The 23,919-nt window shown below is 43.4% G+C and overlaps 1 protein-coding gene across 1 annotated transcript in view; it reads right to left on the bottom strand.

Moving 5' to 3' along the window:
* LOC134578084 (NXPE family member 4-like) overlaps positions 1-23,664 on the bottom strand; it is a 71,107-nt gene extending 47,443 nt beyond the window's left edge. Inside the window, exon 1 of the mRNA XM_063437070.1 lies at positions 23,577-23,664. The gene's annotated coding sequence lies outside the window, so the exon portion shown is untranslated. The remainder of the gene's footprint in view (positions 1-23,576) is intronic.
* Between the last annotated feature and the right edge of the window lie 255 nt (positions 23,665-23,919).

Below are 23,919 nucleotides of genomic sequence, written 5' to 3'. Positions count from 1 at the left end.
ATGTCTATTTGTCTTCCTTATTGTTGGGTGGCTCGCCTTCTATCATACATATTATAGTTCTTCTATGTCACTTAAAAATATAATTCAATCATACTTTCCTGGCTTTTCTTATAAAATAGATTTATTCTTCTTGCTTCGCAAATACAAAGTCAGTAGTTACCACGTCATTGATGTTAAATAGGTCATAGCTGATGATACATGCTGGACATTCAGAGTGTGGAGACACTCTGCCTTGATGTTTCGTGTCTGTGTCTCATTCACCTTTACTCGCTTTTCTTATACAGGTAATACATTTATACCACCAAAATGACTGTGTAAGCATTACAAAGGCAATGCTATAGATACAATATGCCCATTGGCAATTCTAAAAACCCTATTAGGTCATCCTACGTTCTATGGACACTTAGAAATAGAAAAAAAATTGCAACACTTATTATCATCTGTTCATGTCACTCAATATGTGTGAAATGCATGTAAGAAACATTTCCAAAATATATAATATTTTACACTTTCTGATGGTAACCCACGCAGCTACACTTTTTTGGGTGAAACCGTTCGAAAACTGTAACCCCTTATGGTAAAAGTGCGCCCAGGGACTCCTGGCACTATAACAACTTCATTTAGAAGAATGGGCAAACTTCACCACCACAATGTCTTATATTGCATTTCTTTTGTTATGATGTCACGGGGAACGACTGTTGTGGCTATACACCTGTGGCATTCAGCTTCTTTTTTTTTCAAGCGAAATAATAACAAACTGACGGGTATAGCCACAACAGTCGTTCCCCGTGACATCATAACAAAACAAATGCAATATAAGACATTATGGTGGTGAAGTTCGCCCATTTTGTGTGGACTGATAGGTTATAGTGAGGTGTGTGTCTGGATATTAGGGAGTGTGGACCACTCAGCTAGGTGACAGTATCAGCACTCCACTTGGTTAGCCGTGGAGCCAGTAGAATAGATGTGTCCGGGTCATTGTGGTTGAGTATTTTTTTAATTTTTAATTTTTTTAATTTTTTTTTGTTTTTTTATTTATTTTTGTAAGAGTGTTGTCTAGGCTTGGTATTGATCTGTAAGAGTGTGTCTCTGCCGGGTACCATGTAGTGATCGGGACACTGGCCCGTGGGTGTCATTAGTTTTGGCTCGCCGGGGGCCACTTCAGTGTATAGTGTGCTGATTTCTGGTTAGTGTTGCTTCAATTAATCTGGACTAGGTCTGATGGTGAGGTGTAGTTGTTTGGTGAGAGTTTAGGTGTAGACTTTCGGTCATGTAGGAGCTTGGGTACTTTATCTAGTCTATCTGGCCCGGTAAAGTGCCTGCTTGTCGGGGGCGTCTCTATGTGGTTGCGTAGCACTATCCCGGGAGGTCGGGCTCCTATGTCATTTGTACCCCATGGCCCCAGGGCATGGGGGGGGAGATTGTATATCTTCTGAGCAGCGAGATGTGTTGGTAGGGTGTGTCATATCGTATGTGTGGCGACATAAAGGTATTCGTAACAGGTAAGGTGGTAATGGTTAAACACAATGTAGGTATAGGATATGTGCATATTTCTTTGTGGACATATTTGAGAGGCCTATGTAGCCGGTGGGGGTTGGTTCAGCTCTTGGCTCCCTATTTCTCTCTGGGTGCGTAGTTCGTCGTGGTATTACTTGCGGTCTGAGGGCTGGGTGGTTGCATTAAGTTCTCTGCATGTTGGAAGATTCCCAGCGTTGCCAGCAGTGCCGGACGATCCTTAGGATCAGTGGCCTTGTAATGTTGTCCATCCTTTGTTACCCAGAGTGTTCCTGGCGTTGCCCATTGGTAAGCGATTCCTGCTGCGTGGAGGGGCTTGGTTATGGGTTGCATTGTTTTGCCCCACACTAACGTTGTTCTGCTTAAGTCCTGGAAAAAGGAAAGTTTGCACGTTTCGAATTCATAAGGTGTGTTTCCACAAAGTGCAGCTAGCAGTCCCAACTTGTCGGACATTGTGTGGCATCGCAAGATGAGGTCCCGAGGAGCTCTCTGAGGAGCTTTTGGCGATTTGGAGATTCTGTATACCCCGTCGAACCCAAAGTTTTGGCCTGTCTCATTGGTAGTAGCGTGGCCACCAGGCGTCTAATAAAATGGGGTAGCTCTTCTACGCTATTGACTCTTTTACCCCTCTGATTTTGAGGTTCTTGCGTCTGCCCCTGTCGTCAAGTATGTTTATTTGTTTTGCCATATTTGCCTATGTGGGTTGCAGTTGTTGTATACTGTCTTCCATTGTGTTGAGACACTGTCTCAGGTCTGTTATTTTGGCCTCTGCCGCTTGAGTTCGTGCTGTTACTTCTTACACTTTAGTGGAGAGCTTTGCCAGATCAGCTTCCCACATCTGCCTTAAGTTATGCTGGAGGCCTGTCAGCATCGCTTGGATGTCGCTTTTGGAGGCAGGTGTGTTGTCATGAGGGCCCTGACAAGGCTCCAGGGGTTGGGGGCTCTGTGGAGGGTTGTCTCATGGGTCCCCATCTTCTGGTTGTGATGGTGGGGGTGAGGCCTCCCGGGGGGTCTGGGCCATAGCTGCGTTTGGCATTTGCAGTAGTTGGCCTATGTCCCGCTGGGGTTTTGGGGTTGATTGGGGTATTTTTTGTAACTTACGTCCCATCTCACCTCTAGGTGGGGTGCCGAGGATGTATTCCTCCGGATCTAGTGTGTGCCACTGCAGGAGCCCTCCTGCAACGTCTCGCTGTTTCCGGCCCGCGAGGTAGGCCCTGCCACCTTGGCGTCTTATTTTGGAGCCCGGAGACAAAAAGAATGGCATCTGTGGAGTTCGCCGGGTGTGCCGTGGGTGATGGCGTATCTTGTTGCCGTCTATGTGGTAGGATGGCTGCGATTTACCCCGGATTGGGTTACAAAGTTACGGAGCTCAGGGAAATGGCGTCTGCTCCCGTGCAGCGTTAGGCTCCGCCGGCATTCAGCTTTTGAATCTCAGTTTCAAGAAGCATAGAGTACTGAGATTCAGAAGCCGGGTGCCACCTGGGAGACCTGCAGATCGAGCACACTTTAGGGTTATACCATTCTGAAACGGTTTAACCCCTTAAGGTAAGAGTGCCACACGGGGCTTCCTGGCACCATAGCTTAATTTAATGAAGTTGTTATGGTGACTGGATTGAATCTTTTAAGGATATCTGACTTAAAGATTTTTTTCAGTTCATCTTAAAGATTTTTTTCAGTTCATCTGTTTTTACCTTAAAGCGGCACTGTCATGCCAAACTTACCTTTCTCCATTTGTTTTCTCTTCTCTTACTCTCAGAATCTGTTCTTCTTTTACTCCTATCTGATCGAGTTTTCTTTAAAACATAAGACAAACTGGGGGCGGAGCCTGACTGCAGGAGCGGACGGTCGCATGCTACCCGAGCTCTGGGCCCAAGACCGGGAAATCGCCTGACTACCCAGCCAAAACTAACTGTGTACCACCCCACTCACCTACTGGGCACTCGCAAACAGCTCGGGGACACAGTGCGTGCGGTAAAATCCGCTGACGGTCAGCAACTCCACGATGACGCAACCATGCGGCCTACGGGAGGCCAAGGCAGGGGGAGACGGCCGCTCTCCTTGCACTCCGGCCGACTGTGGAGCCCGTAATTGCTCCCCTCCCCCCATGGACCAGAGGGGGTTATCCTGGTCCACCATAAGGCGCAGAAATACTCACCCCGTCCTAGCCGGAGAGGCCCTGCAGAGTTACACTTCCACGCGGGGGAAGCCAAGATGGCCGCCGAACCAAGGCCCATCTCACTCCAAACCCCCAAAACGAGGGCTACCCGGGGAGGACGGCATCGTCAAAGCCTTTGATGCATTCTGGGCTAAATATAGAGAACTGACCCAACAGAAAGAGGTACAGTGTGCCATGACAAAACCAACCCAAAGCAACTTACGGACTTACAAGAAGTTAAGCCAGACAGGCCTTAAACAAGTCACACAGAGGCTGGATGGCAAGCGGAGGCAACACAGCCAGCAGGGAGCCACTCGGAGCCTAACCTGGTCTCACTCACTGGACCAACCTCAGCCCACCACTCCTTATAGCACCCTGAGAAATACACCTAAAGCTCAGAGGCCTATCACCAAGCATGCAAGCCGCAGCGCAACGCCACGAGACCACCTGGCCGGTCAGCACCACCGTCTACCCAAATACTCACCACGAGACTCAGGAAAAACGCCATGGAGGAACAGACACCAGAAGCAATTTAAGCCTACACCTCATCACAATGGCCCTCTTGTGCGTTGCAGATCACGCCAAAACAGTCCAGCCAAGCACATCGTGCCCCAATGTAGCCCTCCGGCCCAAGTGGCCTGCTACTCTAGCCGTGGCTGGCACAAGACCAGCGACAGGCACACCCAAGACTCTGTTACGGGACAATCCTCCTGTTCGCGGACCCCCCTGCGTACCAGCCTGAGCACTTGGCCTGGAGGGTGGGATCCTGGCGGGGATGCTGTGGATGGCAGAGAAGGACCCTACCCGACAAGAGGAATAGGCTGATGGGCCCGCACTCCGTGCCCGCCGCCAGGCTACTACACACACATCCGAACTCAGCACACTGTCTGCAACACATATGGAACTTTACTAACCACTTAACCTGAACAGCAGACTTAACACAGTATAATATATGATAAGCTCCTAATCTAATTAAGCACCAACTTATGTTTTCCCTCTTTGTTAATGCCTCTGATTTTTATTACACCCAACCATGATGTAGTGTGTACGCTCCATACCACACATACCACACTTTAGACGACGCATGCTTTCACCAACCAGCACTTCCGCTGTCAGCTTGGGCGACACTAATCTTAGCATGCCTAGTTTGATCAGACACCCAAACTCACTATTTAGTTGAGTTTCATGTTCCTTTGGTCACTTGTACTTCTCTTTTAGTGTCACTCTTACACTCTCATTGCATGTAGCAGTCCCATGACAAGGATAATGACACTAGCTTGTTTAAATACTAGTTATCAAGCGCTGTTTTATTTTATTTTTGATTATTTTCTTTTTCTTTCTTCTTCATGATATATCCTATGTGCTAGCATTGTTTAGCAATTTAAAGCATAATAGCTAACTGTATCCTACTGCTAATCGATGCATGCTTAATGCCTACTCATAATGCGTTGCTCTACTCATACAAAATACGTGTAACGGATTTGTTCACTAATAGCACTAAAGCGATGTTACTAACGTTTAGATATCAAAAGCATAGTCACCACATTGATTTAACTTGAATTAACTACCTAGCTACCTACACAAGCGACTGTCTCTACTGGTTAATATTATATTATAAAATGTGCCTGTTCATCTTGTGCCCCGCATGTTGAGCGTGGGATATGTTGGAGGACTGCTTTTGGGGCACCTCTTACCTGCCTGTGATATATATGTGCACAACAAAAATAAAGAATTAAAAAAAAAAAAACATAAGACAAACTAGGGACTACTTTGTCTTATTATTATTATTATTATTATTATTGGTATTATTATTGGTATTTATATAGCGCCAGCTTATTCCGCAGCGCTTTACAAAAAAAGGGGAATTTATCAAGCGAGACAATAACAACTTGTAACAGGAACAATAGTTAGTTGAGTACCCTTCTCAAACGAGCTTACAGTCTAGAGAAGGTGGGGTATAAAAACAAAATAGGAAGGGTATTGAGGGAGACAGCAAATAGACATGGTTGGAAAGTAGTAGAGCTGGAGGTGAGAGTGGAGTGTTGCCCTATAGGAGAGAGCGAGAGGAAGGTTTGAGAGATAGAAGTTACTCTTGGAGGCCATAAGCATTCCTGAAAAGACGGTGTTTGATGGCCTTCTTAAAGAATTGAAGACTAGGGGAGTCTGACAGGGGTAGGCAAGCTGTTCCAAAGGAAAGGAGCCACCTGTAAGAAGTCTTGCAGGCGTGAATTTGCAGTAAAGGTGCGAGCAGTAGAAAGGAGAAGGTCACCAGTAGAGCAGAGACACCGAGAGGGGGCATACCTATGAATCAATGAAGAAATGTATGAAGGGCTAGAGTTGGTTAGAGCTTTATAGGTAAGGGTTTGTATTTTAAATTGACACCTGTAGGGTACAGGAAGCCAGTGTAAGAATTGTTAGAGGGGTGAGGTGTGAGAGGATCGACAGGAGCAATAGCAGCTTGGCAGCAGCATTCACCACAGATTGTAGAGGGGCAGTATGGATTCTGGGGAGACCAATTAGGAGAGAATTACAGTAATCCATGTGAGAGATTACTAGAGAATGAACAAGCTCCTTGGCAGCATCCTGCGTAAGAGAGGGGCGTACGCGGGCAATGTTTTTTAAGCTGGAATCAACAGGTTTTAGCAAAAGACTGGACATGAGGTGCAAAGGTGAGGCCAGGATCAAATGTTACACCAAGACAGCGAGCTAGAAAGGATGGGGTGAGTGGTACCGTCAATCTGCATGGAGAGTGAAGGAGGAGGATCAGTGTTATGAGGAGGAGAAGTAAGAAACTCAGTTTTAGAGAGATTGAGTTTCAGAAAGCGGGAGGATATCCAATCAGAGATAGAAGAAAGGCAATTGGTGACACAGCAGGGGAGAGGTCGGGGAGGAGAGATATATCTGTGTGTCGTCAGCGTACAGGTGGTAGTGGAATCCAAATGAATTAATGAGTTTACCAAGAGAGGCAGTATAGAGAGAGAACAAAAAAGGACTGAACCGTGAGGGACTTTGACTGAGACAGGACGAGGAGAGGAGGTGCTGTTGGAAAAAGAGACACTAAAGGAGCATTGGGAGAGATAGGAGGAGAACCATGAGAGGGCTGTGTCACAGAGACCAAGAGATTGAAGAGGAGGTCATGATCAACAGTGTCAAAGGCAGCCGAAAGGACAAGAAGAAATAGTATGGAGTAGTGGCCTTTGGATTTGGCTGTGATTAGGTCATTTGTAACTTTAATAAGAGCAGTCTCAGAGTGGAGGGGGCGAAAGCCATATTGAAGAGGATTGAGGAGGGAGTTGGAATGTAGGAAGTGAGTCATACGAGTAAAGACAAGTCTTTCTAGAAGGTTTGAGGAAAAAGGAAGCAGGGATATGGGACGATAGTTGGAAGTGGAAGACGGGTCTAGGGATGTCTTTTTTAGGATGGGTATGACATTAGCATGCTTAAGGGGAGCAGGAACAAAACACCAGATAAAAGCGAGCAGTTTAGGATGAGTGTTAAGGATGGTACAAGACAAAGTGTGAGAGTTCTGATTGAGCCTCCATTGGGGCAGTCTCTGGGAGATAAAGAAAGGCATCAATCGATGCAGTGGCCAGTGGCTGCTCACTGTTGTAAATGGAGACGCAGACCTCAGGCCTACTACACTCTGCCGCTCTCGGACCTGGGGGATTTCCGGGGAGGTGCTGCCGCAAGTGAGGTCTAGCCTTCATTTACCTTTACACCGACCACCTCACTGGCTTGCATACCAGCAATGGATCAATGCTCTCAAAAACATCAGCCGAGAACAGATCGTAGCGATGCTCCAAAGGCCTACTCCCGGTAGGCCAGCGGAAGTTCTGAAGAACCTGATCCGACCATGGGGTATCAGGGGCAGGAGACTCCACAGCCTATACCACAGGAATCCTCAGATGACTCAGCCCCAACTACCCAGCGGAACCTGAAAGTCTTGTTAGCAGATATCCACAAACTGACAAAAGATGAAGGTGCAGGCGGCCATGGAACGGGTGAGGGCCGCCCGCAGAGGATGAAATGGTGGAAGTGCAAACCCACCCGTCTAAACTGGATGAATCTGTGCAGCAAATCCAGGCTATCCAGCAAACTTTCACACACAAGTTTGCAGCTGTGGAAGACCGTCAGACCGTCAGCGACATACTCACATTAAGATCAAGGGTATCCCTGCCACATCCCAGAATTATATCAAGCAACTTCTGGCTACTATCTTGCCTCATACCATGGTGAAAAAAATTGCCATAGGTGGAGTCTACCATCTCTCCACCACCTCTCCACTAAAGCCTACAATGGTTTGAGATGTAATCTTCCGATGTATGACCATACAAGATAAAATCTAAATCATGCTGGCCCTAATGGGCAAGACACCTCTGGCTTTTGAAAGCTCTACTCTCACCCTTTACCAGGATCTCACAAAGACCACCCTCCTCGTGTGAAAAGCTTTCAGCCCTGTCACTGCCCAACTGCGCTCTGCAAATATGGCCAATAAGTGGGAAGCAACTTGCTCTTTGTAGGAAAGTGAACTCTTAAAATAATAAATTCTACTTGATACTTATTCATATATATTTATGTCTATTTGTCTTCCTTATTGTTGGGTGGCTCGCCTTCTATCATACATATTATAGTTCTTCTATGTCACTTAAAAATATAATTCAATCATACTTTCCTGGCTTTTCTTATAAAATAGATTTATTCTTCTTGCTTCGCAAATACAAAGTCAGTAGTTACCACGTCATTGATGTTAAATAGGTCATAGCTGATGATACATGCTGGACATTCAGAGTGTGGAGACACTCTGCCTTGATGTTTCGTGTCTGTGTCTCATTCACCTTTACTCGCTTTTCTTATACAGGTAATACATTTATACCACCAAAATGACTGTGTAAGCATTACAAAGGCAATGCTATAGATACAATATGCCCATTGGCAATTCTAAAAACCCTATTAGGTCATCCTACGTTCTATGGACACTTAGAAATAGAAAAAAAATTGCAACACTTATTATCATCTGTTCATGTCACTCAATATGTGTGAAATGCATGTAAGAAACATTTCCAAAATATATAATATTTTACACTTTTTGATGGTAACCCACGCAGGGACTTCTCACACTTTGACATAGCTGAAGGAGGCATCAATGTTCCTAAGCAATCTAGGACTATGCACCCTAAACCCGGCTCCAAATGGGAGCTTACCAGCGGAACTTTAAGATCCATCCACTGTAGTCCCCTTTGTCCCAAGGGAGTCAAGATTGCAGCCTGTGGCCCCATGACTGCAAGAGCTCAGGCACTCTGCTGTACATGCATCGGAACTCTCAAAGAAACCTGCATGGACGTGTTGACTGATTAATATCTTTATTTCTTAAAGGTTCAACTGGCTATAGTTATTTATTTATATTATTTTTAAAATTTTCTTCTGCTTCCTTATATTACTTTACATTTCGGAATACTTACTGTTTAACCCCTTAAGGACCAAACTTGTGGAATAAAAGGGAATCATGACATGTCACACATGTCATGTGTCCTTAAGGGGTTAAGGTCTGATACCACCACCATAAAACATACATACACTTGCTATAAGCAGCTGCTCACTGCCCAAATATTACCACTTGGCGTGCTCCCACCCTGGATGCCTAGGGCCTTGACTTAACACCCCCATCGGGTTCTCCATTTCTAAGAGCCTTCCTTTTGCTTTTCAAGCCCCATATCTAACTGTAAATGCACCTTGTGCATCCTATTCTTATGCCTGTACATATGTTTGTTCGACCATATATGCTGTCCATCGTCTAGTTACACTAATCATACGTATTTACACTCAAGATGCATATACATTTTATGTGAAATTAACATAAAATAGTAGAGTGTAGAGAGAGAAGAAAAACAAAACAAAAAAAAAACAACCTTAAAGTAAATAGAAGAAGGTTATAAATACTAGTTCTAATTTCAAGGAACAAGCTTTTTATTTTTCAATTAAAAGCATTATTTTTTCAGAAGCCGTATCAGTAGGTCCCCACCCTCATTATTTTTATGGCCCCACCCACCACGCAGGGGTGGGGGCGGGGGGAGGACAGTAGATCCCCCCCCCCCCATTGTGTATCAGGGTCCCTGAGGACAGGTGTCAATCCATATCTGCCAAGTGACCCTATGTAGGGGGAACAGTCCCTATTCTGCTCTGTGTCAGTGTGTATCAGTGATCCTTAGTATAGGTGTCAATCCATATCTGCCAGGTGACCCTATGTAGGGGGAACAGTCCCTATTCTGCTCTGTGTCAATGTGTATCAGGGATCCTTAGGATAGGTGTCAATCCAAATCTGCCAAGTGACCCTATGTAGGGAGAACAGTCCCTATTCTGCTCTGTGTCAGTGTGTATCAGGGTCTCTGAGGACAGGTGTCAATCCATATCTGCCAAGTGACCGTGTGTAGGGGGAACAGTCCCTATTATGCTCTGTGTCAGTGTGTATCAGGGATCCTTAGGATAGGTGTCAATCCATATCTGCCAAGTGACCCTATGTAGGGGGAACAGTCCCTATGCTGCTCTGTGTCAGTGTGTATCAGAGATCCTTAGGATAGGTGTCAATCCATATTTGCCAAGTGACCCTATGTAGGAGGAACAGTCTCTATTCTGCTCTGTGTCAGTGTGTATCAGGGATACTTATGATAGGTGTCAATCCATATCTGCCAAGTGACCCTATGTAGGGGGATCAGTCCCTATTCTGCTCTGTATCAGTGTGTATCAGGGATCCTTAGGATAGGTGTCAATCCATATCTGCCAGGTGACCCTATGTAGGGGGAACAGTCCCTATTCTGCTCTGTGTCAATGTGTATCAGGGATCCTTAGAATAGGTGTCAATCCAAATCTGCCAAGTGACCCTATGTAGGGGGAACAGTCCCTATTCTGCTCTGTGTCAGTGTGTATCAGGGTCTCTGAGGACAGGTGTCAATCGATATCTGCCAAGTGACCGTGTGTAGGGGGAACAGTCCCTATTATGCTCTGTGTCAGTGTGTATCAGGGATCCTTAGGATAGGTGTCAATCCATATCTGCCAAGTGACCCTATGTAGGGGGAACAGTCCCTATGCTGCTCTGTGTCAGTGTGTATCAGAGATCCTTAGGATAGGTGTCAATCCATATTTGCCAAGTGACCCTATGTAGGAGGAACAGTCTCTATTCTGCTCTGTGTCAGTGTGTATCAGGGATACTTATGATAGGTGTCAATCCATATCTGCCAAGTGACCCTATGTAGGAGGAACTGTCCCTATTCTGCTCTGTGTCAGTGTGTATCAGGGATCCTTATGATAGGTGTCAATCCATATCTGCCAAGTGACCCTATGTAGGGGGAACAGTCCCTATTCTGCTCTGTGTCAGTGTGTATCAGGGATCCTTAGGATAGGTGTCAATCCATATCTGCCAAGTGACCCTATGTAGGGGGAACAGTCCCTATTCTGCTCTGTGTCAGTGTGTATCAGGGATCCTTAGGATAGGTGTCAATCCATATCTGCCAATTGACCCTATGTAGGGGGAACAGTCCCTATTCTGCTCTGTGTCAGTGTGTATCAGGGATCCTTAGGATAGGTGTCAATCCATATCTGCCAATTGACCCTATGTAGAGGAAACAGTCCCTATTCTGCTCTGTGTCAGTGTGTATCAGGGTCTCTGAGGACAGGTGTCAATCCATATGTCAAGGTGTCAATATGTCATATGTCAGGTGTCAATCCTTATCCATTGTTATTTAGGAATGTTAGGTGATTTATGCCCTTTATGGATTAAAACCAGTCTCTGCATCAACTGTGTAATTTGCCATGGATCCCACTCCGGCATGCCACAGTCCAGGTGTTAGTCCCCTTGAAACAACTTTTCCATCACTATTGTGGCCAGAAAGAGTCCCTGTGGGTTTTAAAATTCGCCTGCCATTGAAGTCTATGGCGGTTCGCCCGGTTCGCCGGTTCGCCGGTTCGTTAACATTTGCGGAAGTTCGCGTTCGCCGTTCGCGAACCGAAAATTTTATGTTTGCGACATCACTACACTGCAACCAGACCACTTTAATGAGATGAAGTGACCTGGGTGCCTAAAGTGTCCCTCTAAATCAGGCTTCCCCAAACTCTGGCCCTCCAGATGTTTAAAGCCTTGCGTTGTTTTTTTTAAGGCAGCCAGCTTTCGGCATCTAATTTTGACACAGCTAACGTACCCTTTTTTGGGGTCATTTGATGCATCTGATCTCAATTTGGTGCACTGCCAGTTAGCAGTCCTTGCCTGGTTTATTTAGTGATTGTGATCTGGTGGCTTTTCGTTTCACTGTGCTGCTGACTCGATTTTTGAACATCCCTGTTTGCTGCCTACCCTGCCTACCCTGACTCCAGCATGTCTTAATTCCCTGTGTTCTGGAATTCTGACCTTGTCTCATTTTTGGAATTTGCCTACTTAAAAATCTTTCTGTAACCTATATATAAACAAAATTATAAATGCAACGCTTTTTATTTTTGCCCCCATTTTTTATGAGCTGAACTCAAAGATCTAAGACTTTTTCAGTGTACACAAAAGGCCTATTTCTCTCAAATATTGTTCACAAATCTGTCTAAATCTGTGTTAGTGAGCACTTCTCCTTTGCCGAGATTATCCATCCACCTCACAGGTGTGGCATATTAAGATGCTGATTATACAGCATGATTATTGCACAGGTGTTCCTTAGGCTGGCCACAAGAAAATGCCACTCTAAAATGTGCAGTTTTATCACACAGTACAATGCCGCAGATGTCACAAGTTTTGAGGGAACGTGCAATTAGCATGCTGACTGCAGGAATGTCCACCAGAGCTGTTGCCTGTGAATTACCATAAGCCGTCTCCAAAGGTATTTCAGAGAATTTGGCAGTACATTCAACCGGCCTCACAACTGCAGACCACACGAGCCCAGGACCTCCATATCCAGCATCTTCACCTCCAAGATCGTCTGAGACCAGCCACCCGGACAGCTGCATCGGTTTGCATAACCATAGAATTTCAGCACAAACTGTCAGAAACCGTCTCAGGGAAGCTCATCTGCATGCTCGTCTTCCTCATCAGGGTCTCCACCTGACTGCAGTTCATCATCGTAACCGACTTGAGTGGGAAAATGCTCACATTCAATGGCGTCTGGCACTTTAGAGAGATGTTCTCTTCATGGATGGATTCTGGTTTTCACTGTACAGAGCAGATGGCAGACAGCGTGTAGGACGTTGTGTGGGTGAGCGTTTTGCTGATGTCAACGTTGTGGATCGAGTGGCCCTTGGTGGCGGTAAGGTTATGGTATGGGCAGACATATGTTATGGACAACGAACACAGGTGCATTTTATTGATGGCATTTTGAATGCACAGATATACCGTGACGAGATCCTGAGGCCCATTGTTGTGCCATTCATCCATGACCATCACCTCACGTTGCAGCATGATAATGCACAGCCCTATGTTGCAAGGATCTGTACACAGTTCTTGGAAGCTGAAAACATCCCAGTTCTTGCATGGCTAGCATACTCACCAGACATGTCACCCATTGAACATGTTTGGGATGCTCTGGATTGGCGTATACGATGGTGTGTTCCAGGTCCTGCCAATATCCAGCAACTTCGCACAGCCATTGAAGAGGAGTGGTCCAACATTCCATAAGCCACAATCAACAACCTGATCACCATTTGCCTCATGCAGTGCAACACATCTCCTTTGTATGGAGTTGGTCACACCAGATACTGACTTGTTTTTGGACCTACCCCCCCGGATTCTCCAATACAGTAAAACTGCACATTTTAGTGGTGTTTTATTGTGGCCAGCCTAAGGCACACCTGTGCAACAATCATGCTGTTTAATCAGCACCAGCATCTTCATATGCCACACCTGTGAGGTGGATATATTATCTAAACAAAGGAGAAGTGCTCACTAACACAGATTTAGACAGATTCATTAACAATATTTGAGAGAAAAAGAACTTTTGTGTACATAGAAAATGTCTTAGAAAAATGAGGATAAAAACAAAAGTGTTGCGTATATAATTTTGTTCAGTGTGTGTGTATGTATGTATGTATGTATGTATGTATGTATGTATGTATGTATGTATATATATAAAATTATTTTTATTTTTTTTTATTTTTTTTTTATTGGTTTTTGGTTGGTCTGTCTGGTTTATGAAGTGACCTGGTGGCATCAATGTAGCTGTTTACAACGGATTTGTAATAGGTTCTTGATTCACTTAGTGTTATCTTCAACATAGATAATGGGTACCAGAAAAGTGACCTCTTTAGTACTGTGCTGAGAAATGATAATTAGTCCTCTTTTGTTTAGGTTTAAAAAAAAAAAACACTTTGAAGTGACATTCCCTTTCAACACAAAAAAAAAACTGCTCCAGTTGCATTAACCTTAGAGCTACAATCCTTCTTCCCAATAGGCCATAAACAAGTTGGCATAACTGGATGCTAACTTAGCTCCCACTGAAGTACACTTCCACTGTAAGTAAAAATCACAATGGGACAAAAATATTGTAGCGGATCCCATGTAACCCGACTGGTCACCTCCACTAGATTCTCCTCTCACCCAGAATAAGAACCTTCAACAAATACAGCCCTATTCCCCAGACCTTCAACAAATACAGCCCTATTCCCCAGACATCAGATGGCACATGATGCTCGGAAGAACAACCCCAGCATTGGGGTTCTATTCAAAGCATACTGATCCCACCCAGGCACCTCTGTGTCTGGGAGATAATTAGTAAATTCTCGCTAAACTAATTATCTCCCGCATACAGAGAACCAAACATATATAAACCCCTACAAATCCTAAATCCCCGGATAGTCCTTGATAGAGCACCCAATCTGTCAAAATAGTGCCCTGATCCATGGAGGTTTGCTGAAATGACAATCCTTTAAAATTTAGCCCGGCTGCTAGAATGATTCTAGCCGAAAATGGTTCCAGCTGGTTATAGTCATTCCATGATAATTTAACAGGGTCTCTGGCGGGTCGAGGTAGGGGGGTTCCCTCTGGTCATAGGTAGTGATCGTCCTCCTTCCTGGACTGTAGCTCCCCTCCAAATAGCGCTCTAATTAGTCTCTGGGAAAGGGGGGAAAGGGGTTAAAACCATGTGGAAAGATGACTGGGAAACTACAACATATGTAGTTCTATACGATACATGGATAAGTCCTGCTGAGCAGTCTGAAGTGCTTCTGGTTGGGAGACAGGGCAGAGAGGGGTGCTTGTTGGAAACAAATGGAGGAGAAGTGGACACAGGGAGTCAGGGGAGTGATATAATCTTTCATAAGTCTTTACACTGCAGGCTTGATATCCGCCACAAATATTGTTCTACAAAATCACATTAATTGCTTCTAGATAAACTCAACGTTTGTTGCACCCAGTCTTTGATTTCTCTAAAAAGTATCTTACTGCCTTGACCCCCTGTCAGCTGAATTATTCGATATAAGCTTGTCACATTTCCTGTCTTAACAAGGTAATTATTCTTCCAGGTAAAATCACTTAACAAATTAAGGAGGTCTATAGTGTCATTTAGATGCTATTTTGTGGATAATTGTAAATCAATGTATTCTGACAGTCTCGATAACCAGTGGCATACTAAGGGGGGAGCGGTCAGCCCCAGGTGCCTCCAGGTAGGGGGTGTCACCATGGCTGGCTAAGCTTGGTGTTGTGTGAGCTGTGTGGCTGCACAAATCACCATTGCAGCAGGGGGGCCTGGCAGCACACAGCTCACACACGCAGTGGCCGGGAATACAGCAGGAGGATTTCACAGACAGTTAGGGGCGGCAAATTGCCAATTGGGGCGGATCCAAGCCATGTGTTGGGGCGGAGCTAAATGCAGTCTCTTGCTACCCCAACTACTACATACCAGGAACTTCAGTGACTCCATTCCTCCTCCAGCCCATACTGTCAGTATGTGAGAGACAGTGTGTGCTGTGTGTAACTGTGATTGTGTCTGTCTGCCTGTGACTATGATTCTGTCTGTCTGCCTGTGACTATGATTGTGACTGTCTGCCTCTGACTGTGTGTGTACGACTGTCTGCCTGTGATTGTGTGTGTGTGACGATCTGCCTATGACTACATGTGTGACTGTCTGCCAGTGATTGTGTGTGTTTCTGCCTCCCCGTGACTATCTTTGTGATTTTGTGTGACTGTCTGTGTGATTGTCTGCCTGTGAGTGTGTGACTGTCTGTTTGTGACTGTGTATGTGACTGTCTGCTTGTGACTGCGTGTACGACTGTCTGCTTGTGACTGCGTGTACTACTGTCTGCCTGTGACTGTCTGCCTGTGACTGTGTATGACTGTCTGCATGTTACTGAGTGTGTGTGTGAGACTATCTGCCTGTGACTGTATGATGCTGCCTGTAACTGTGTTAGTCTTTCTGTAACTGTGTTAGTCTTCCTTTATTTGTGACTGCCTGTAGCTGTATGTGTGTGAATGTCTGTCTGCGACTGTGTGCAAGTGACTATGTGTGTGGGACTGTGTGCATGTGGCTGTATTTGACAGTATATGTGTATAACTGTGTGCATCTGATTGTGTCTGACTGTATTCCTTCTGCAGTGAGCCGGCAGCTGGGATATGACGTCATCCCGGCATTGGCGTTATTACAAGTGCGCGAGGGACCTGTGCCAGAAGAGCACAGAGATCCCAGCAGCAACTACTGACCACCAGGGACTGAGGATCCACTCCAGCTCTCCCAGAGCAAGGGTGGGCCTCTTAATTATTAAATGTGTGTATGTATGTGATGTTTGTGTGTATGTCTAATTATGTGTGTCTGTGATTGTATGTGTGTGGGTCTTTGATTGTGTTTGTGTATATCTGTGATTATATGTGCAGAAAAATTGAAACTTCCCGGCACTCCTGGATTTGTAGATAAGCAGTTGATTGTCACATATAGTCGACGTTTGAGTTCCTAATTTGGAACTTTCATCAGGACACAACAAATGATCAAATACAAATGATCAGCTTTTATACTGAATAAACAGATATGTTGATCACTTACCACCCCCAGCTGATCGTCAAGTGGGTTTGGCTGCCTGCTCCAGAGTTTGGGCGCACATCTGAATCACCTGGGTGATTCCCCACACAGCAGAGGAATGGATTATGTGTGTGTATCTCTGTGGTTAAGTGTGTGTTGTGATTATGTATGTGATTGTGTGTGTGCAGGTCTGTGATTGTGTGTGCCGTTATGTGGGTTTATGTCTTTGATTTTGTGTGTATTTATATATGCACACACACACACACATACACACACACACACATACATAAATCTATTGTGTTATTGTGTGTGTATATAAATGTGTATGTGTTTAGTAGATGGCTCCCTTATTTGGTGTCTTTAAATATTGTAAAGACCGTGTATTGACAAAGACCGTGTAGGTCGAAACGTTGCGATGGAGTGGGTTCAATAAAATTGCCTGATTTGTACCTTGGAGTGCCTCGACTTTTCTATTTTGTTATTCAGCATTTTGGTCTCTGGTACTGAGACTGTCTGAGTTGCACCCAGCTACATACTGCTTAAAGGGATAGAGTGCAGTTCCACACCCTACCATAACTATTTTTAAATATTGTAATCTCACATAAGGATAACAAATAAGGTAGTTATCTACTAAACAACCGAAAGATTCAAATTGAGAAAAGGGCTTTTTTAATTTTGATCTTTTAGCTTTTTTCCCCTTGAAGAGCTGCTTGACCGGCGAAACGGGCGTCGGGGCTCTGAATCTAGTTAGACTTCTACTGCATGCTACCTTACTGATTGTAAGTTGACATTCAAACCAGGTAAGAACTTTTTGGGATTTATAAAGCTAATTGTTATAATCCTACTTGATTCTAGTTTTAGAATTATAGATAGCTAGTTCGATGTACTTATTTTATTTAACCTTTAAATAGCCCTGGAAGGCACAGTTTAGATCTAGGGTCTCTTAGAATCTTGATATTTACCACGTTAACTTAGCTATCTATACATGTAGCGATCAGCAGCTTACTGCTTCATCTCCACTCACTCTTGCTTAGATTCCTCACTTTTTAGCCATCTCTAATTTTGACAGTTTAGATAATCTCCCTTTTTTTTTTTGTTCAGGCTCATCTTCATTCAAGGATGTATGTTGGTTACATATGTACTTATTGTGTCTAATTGGACAACTGCAAGATTGGCTATTCTAAACTTTCAAAGTACAGATACATTTTAGATACATTGTATCTTATCCTCCCTTTTAGTGCTACCCTGTACCTCAATACGAATTGACATAGAGTGGGGAGTAAGCTGCATGAGCTACTATCAGATAGGAATGGTATTTACTTACCCCTATTGATAATTACTTTAGTGATGGAGTGATAATGACGGTATTCACTCACCCATTTTGTTTATCACTTTAGAGATTTAGTTTTTTATTATCTGTGACATCTCTCTTTTTAGTGTGTTTGATTTTTTTGTATGTTTATTTGTGGTCTGGGCAATGTTGCTGTAATGGTTAGATAACATATAATAGGTAATAACATCCTAGTTAATAAACCAGTCGTTTTTTTAAGCCTGTAATAAAGAGGACAAAAAGAAGTGTACCATACAAATATATACGTTCTACCACACCCCACAATTACTTGGACAAGTCACAAATGCCTGACAAATCCCTAACCGGTTCTGGTATATGTAATGTATAAGTGGATGAGGTGTTGGGTAGAGAACTTGGGGAACCCGATATATACGACTCTACGAAGCCACCATTAGTATGATCTATAACGTACCGGCAGGGCTAGCTATTGCCAAGTGGCAAAGAATTTAACTAATGAGAGTGACAGGTGAGGCCCTGCTAGTTGCCAAGCGGCATGAGAGGCTCTATCTATGCGTTGGCCAGAGGGGAGGTAGAGGCCACCGAACGCGATTGGCGGGGTGATGGCCTCTCGGTGACTACTAAAGCATAAGATAGAATGGGAGTGACAGGTGAGGGTACCTCAGAGTATGAGGATGGATGTTGGCCTCACGGGACCACTAGACTATGGCACAGAGGCCAGAAACCTACCATAGTGGGCACCTAGATCCCTAACAACCAGTACTTATCTGCTAATAGGGGACCTTGGCGTGGGCCAGATCATGGACCCATGTAGAATGGTGTACGAGAAGGAACGCCTCTGCGTGGGCCGAGTCGTGGACCCAATCAGACTGGAGTCTGAGGATGTATGTCTCTGCGTGGGCCAGATTGTGGATCCAAATAGAATAGTGACTGAGACCGTATGCCTCTGCGTGGCCAGATCGTGGACCCATGTAGAACAGTGACCTAGAATGCATGCTTCAGCACACATTATATATAGTCAGCTCACCTCACACACATCATATACAGTCAGCATACACCACACACTTAAACATTACATACAGCTTGTATTTCTGAGCTGATTTTATACTAAAGTTATCTAAAAGATTAGTTTCAAATGTTTGGATTGGGGCTGCAAGGGGTGCAATTTCAGTGCTTGCCATAGGTGCCTCTAGCATGTAAGCTCATTGAGCAGGGCCCTCAACCCCCTCTGTTCCTGTACGTCCAGTGGTCTGATCTCAATTATGTGTCTGTTAGTCCACCCATTGTACAGCGCTACGGAATTTGTTGGCGCTATATAAATAATAAAATAATAATAATAATAATAATTAGATACACCTCTGGTTATGAGTACTATACAGGTTGCCCTTACAAGTATCTTTACTGTTTTTAATTTGGTCTTTAAATACATGGGGGATGATATTTGATGAAGTCCTTTCCTTGTTGTTTATATTGGCTCCAGCTATTTTACCTGAATCTTTAAGGAAGGCACCCTTGATATGCTGATTATGAAGTGTGTCCATAGCTCCATTCTGTGTGTGTTTGGACATCTTAAAGAGAGATACCCCTCTTTTCAAATTGAATCACACTAGGCTTTATTTGTTTTAAGCTTTATTTTAATTGTATATTTTGAATGATCATTTTTCATGTTGTATCTGCTTTCAACATTAATTTTTCCTGATTGGTTTTGAATACACATCCCATACCAACTAGGGTTCTATTCTTCTCATGTAGTGTGCTGACAAAAATCTTGTGTTCTTGTTTCATTAATTGTGTTAATTGGGGAACATTCTCTTGTGGCTGCATCTTTTTCTATAGTAATTTTTCCAAGCGCCTAAATGACACTTCCCCCAGCCCCCCAATTTACCTCACCATGGAATATTTCGTATCTCCCAGTCATATTTCCCCAAGCTACATTCCATACTCACATGCCACAAATTCCTACCTGTCAGACATAATACCCCTAATTCGCACACCTACTCCTTGTCCTCCAATTAATTTCCCCCAGAGTGTCTTCCTACACCTTCACAGAGAACATCTATCTACACCCTTCCAATAACAAATCTCCGTACATCTTCCTTCAGCTACATCCCCAATTCATCTCCCCAAATCCAAACAGCAGATCTTCCCATGTCCCGTATATATATAAACATGTCCACTTAGTACGTCTCTCTACTCACGCACAAGCATTTAAAAATGGTTTGACTACTTAAAGTGCAGGTTACCAGAAAATCTCCTGGCACCATAACCACTACAGTACCTGGCACCATAACCACTACAGTAAACTTTAAGGCTGTAAACCTACAATAGCTGAAGAGCTACTTTTTGAATCACACCGCATCTGGAAAATCAATAGGTTACAGTGGGCCCACAATAGCCATTTATTCCCTGACATGAATCTATGTGTTTTTGTTTATTTTTGTTTTGTTTGTTCTGGTTTTTGTTTTGTTTATTGTTTTTATAGTAATCATGCTGTAAAGGAAGGGTCAAACAAGATAAGGCAAACTTTACAGCCAAGTTTTGTTCAGTCAGTAGAATACTTTCTGGTCTGTTCACTATATGATTATTATGGAATGTCAGCAGCATGCTTTACATGTGTTAGTTTAAAAAAAACAAAAAAGGCCAGGAGATTATATCCAGCTGGGAAACATAGACCGTGGATTTGTAGGCTGATTGCCAACGTGCATGCAAACTGTTTCCTGAAAGTAGTCTTTGCTTCACAGCACAGTAATATCATGTAGCATGTTATTACAAACACTGCTACTTCCTATAATTCCTGACTCTCCCTTAGGAATCAGGAGGGACTTTTCTGACTGGGTATCACAAAATGAGGCAGTACTACAGATTCTTTACAGGGGAACTGTTAGTTCTCTGGAAACCATATCTTTGAATATCTTTGTGAAAAAGACCTATAACTTGTGATAAAGGAGCACTCTAAGTGTTCTGTCACTTATCTTGGGCAATCTAATTTGTTTAAATTTGGCTAAAAACATGCCTCGGGTGGCTCAGATAGAGAACCACATGAGTCGCTTCCCCCTTAAGAACTTAGATTTTTGAGGGTCTTAACATTTGGCGTAATCACACACAGCATGATGATGCTAAACATGGCGAATGCTTCTCACAGAGAAGCATTAGATTGGCTGGTTACTGTGATTGCTGTGTCTTGCTTGATGATCTCATTGTGGGAAAATCGGATTTTATTAAGGAGTCTGTCCCTATGTTAAAATGCTCAATTACAGGGTTATTTCAAAGAACTGAAAGTGATTCAAAGTGAACTTAAAATTTAAGGTGAAATTAGCCAAACTAGAAAAAAAATGTAAAAGTCAGCTATGCTTTTAATTTGCCTACTCTCACCTTGAATTTTAAATTGGAATTCACGTTGAATTCTCCTTTTAGTAAATAACATAGATAAGATATCTTTCATGTGATGATCTATTATTATTTTTTTTTTAACTGCATAGCAAAGATTTTGCAAAAAATTGCATTTTTCAGTTCAGTCAGGGCAAACATTGAAATAGAAATGTTTAATTTATCTAATCCTCTCTGTATCTTTCTCACTGCTGACTGTCGGGTACCAAGATCTTATAACAGGGACAGACAGGGAGCTAAGTTGGAGGCGCCCAGTTGTAGAATAAAGAGATGTGTATTTCTTTATTTATATTTATTTCTCATACCTCACAAATACATATTTGTTAAACTTAAGGGATAAGCAAACATACTATTAAAAATCCAGTGAACTATCAGTTTTCATTTAAACTTGATTTTCACGAAAACAAACTGATATAAGTAAAAGTTAGGTTTTTATTCATTAGCAGACACTGCTAGCGGTCAAAACATTGGGGTGTCTGAACTGTGTGGCTTCTGCTGAATGATCAGTTTTTCATACATTTATTGTGAGAACTGATTATACTGCGATAATGTTTTTTTTTCTTCCCCATTTATGTATAACACATTATACAATTTGAATGAATGACTATTATGCACAGATTTAATGAGTGAAGTAAGTTATAATTATATCTGTGTGATATTATTTTTATTGGCGATTGAGACAATAATAGAAGTCAATATGTAGTCACAATGTAACTTTGTACGTGACCAGACTCAGGAGTGCTTATAGTTTACTACCGTATTCTTTTGTACTTGCTGTCACATGTAGCTCATATTGTGTTTGTCTTTTTCCCGATTGTACAGCGCTGCAGAATATGTTGGCGCTTTATAAATGCCAGTAATAAATAAATAGCACAGAATACATTAGATGGTGGTCTCGGTTTTCAAATTGTGCTATCCCCCCTCCATGTCTACAACCTGTGTTATTCTTCTATAACGATTTGAAGCTGTTTTTTTTTTTTTCTTGCATTAAAAATCAAAGGAAAAAGTTACCTGCGCTCTTTCCCAAATCCCTATGTATATTTAAACAAATGGAAGTTATTTAGTTACCCTAATGGTGATTAGAGGGAATGCCCACCTGCCATGTCAAGGCGGATAGGTCTTAGGTGGATCCTACACTAACCATTCGTTGGTTAGTTTTTTCTTTGGTTTTTACTGTATGTATTGGGGCTGATGTGTACTATGGTAGTTGTTGCTGCACAAGAGTAGTGGGAGTTTGAGCACAGGACTTGTTTTGTATTTGTATTCTCTTTTGTATCACACAGCTATGTTACAATGCTGTTGCTCATCCCATGTGTTCCTTAGTAAGAGTTAATAAGCATGCAGGGCTGTATATAAAAAATACCCCACTCCGTCTCATTAGAGATATCTTTGCCAGACGCTCAAGAAAGTAAGGCGAATGGTTAGTGTAGGACCCACCTGAGAGGTTTGCCTTGACGTGGCAGGTGGGTATTCCCTCTAATGGCCATTGGAGCAACTTAATAACCTCCATTTGTTTAAATATACATAGGGATTTGGGAAGAGTGCAGGTTACTTTTTTCTTTGGCTTTTACTGTATGTATTGGGGCTGATGTATACTTTGGTTGTTGCTGCCGCCCCAGAGTAATGGCAGTTTGAGCGCAGGATTAGTTTTTTTTGTATTTGGTATTTTTTCTTGGCATTCCTCAGCTGGATCCGATTGATGGATTATTTTGTATAACTATAACCACTGCATAAGGCTGTAGTGGTTATGGTGTTTAGAGTGTTAATTTAAAGCATCATTTATTTTTTTTGATGAAACAAAACATGTATTTAGCTGAGGCTGCCACTACCATAAAGAGCACTAGAAGGGTAGATGGGCATAGAAAACCACAGAGAGAAGAAGATGACTGGAAGTAAGAGCTAAGGATAGAAAGAACAAGGGGTGCACTAAAATGAAATGTATCTCGGAACCCAGAGCTTCCCTTTTCTTACTGATATTGTATATGGATCAGAACTCCAGCATGCTCAGCCTGACACTGCCTGAGCATGATGGGGGTTATAGACCACAGAAGCTGGAGTAAAACATGTGGCAGCTACTGACAGCTTGTGAAAAAGTTTCCAGAGACACAGAATTCCTAGAAAGTGTACAAGTAATGATAAAAGGCAGCAAAGGTTTTAACATTAAAAAAAAAGACTTTCTGTTTTCTCTGTAGTGTCTCTCCTTTCGTGGGCTCAAACAGACAATAAAACCATAAACTTTTACCTGGGTGATTAGCCTGTCATTCTCTGCATCTTTTCTGCTTTGTTGGCACAATGGAGCTGCAGCTTCAGCTACTGATTGGCTAGGGAGCACTCCCTAGTCCTAGCACAGCAGCTCTGTGAGGGAGGGGGATCCACACTATATCAGGGAAAGCTCCTGCAGCTAGGATGGGGGATACACAGCGCAGCTAGGAGGGGATACACAGCGCAGCTAGGAGGGGGATACACTGTGCAGCTAGGAGGGGGATACACTGTTCAGCTAGGAGGGGGATACACTGTGCAGCTAGGAGGGGGATACACTGTGCAGCTAGGAGGGGGATACACTGTGCAGCTAGGAGGGGATACAC

This window comes from Pelobates fuscus, chromosome 11, assembly GCF_036172605.1.
Source record: "Pelobates fuscus isolate aPelFus1 chromosome 11, aPelFus1.pri, whole genome shotgun sequence".
In the NCBI taxonomy this organism is placed as follows: domain Eukaryota; kingdom Metazoa; phylum Chordata; class Amphibia; order Anura; family Pelobatidae; genus Pelobates; species Pelobates fuscus.
Note: the sequence above shows the minus strand (reverse complement) of the source record. Positions and strands in the feature narration are given on the sequence as shown.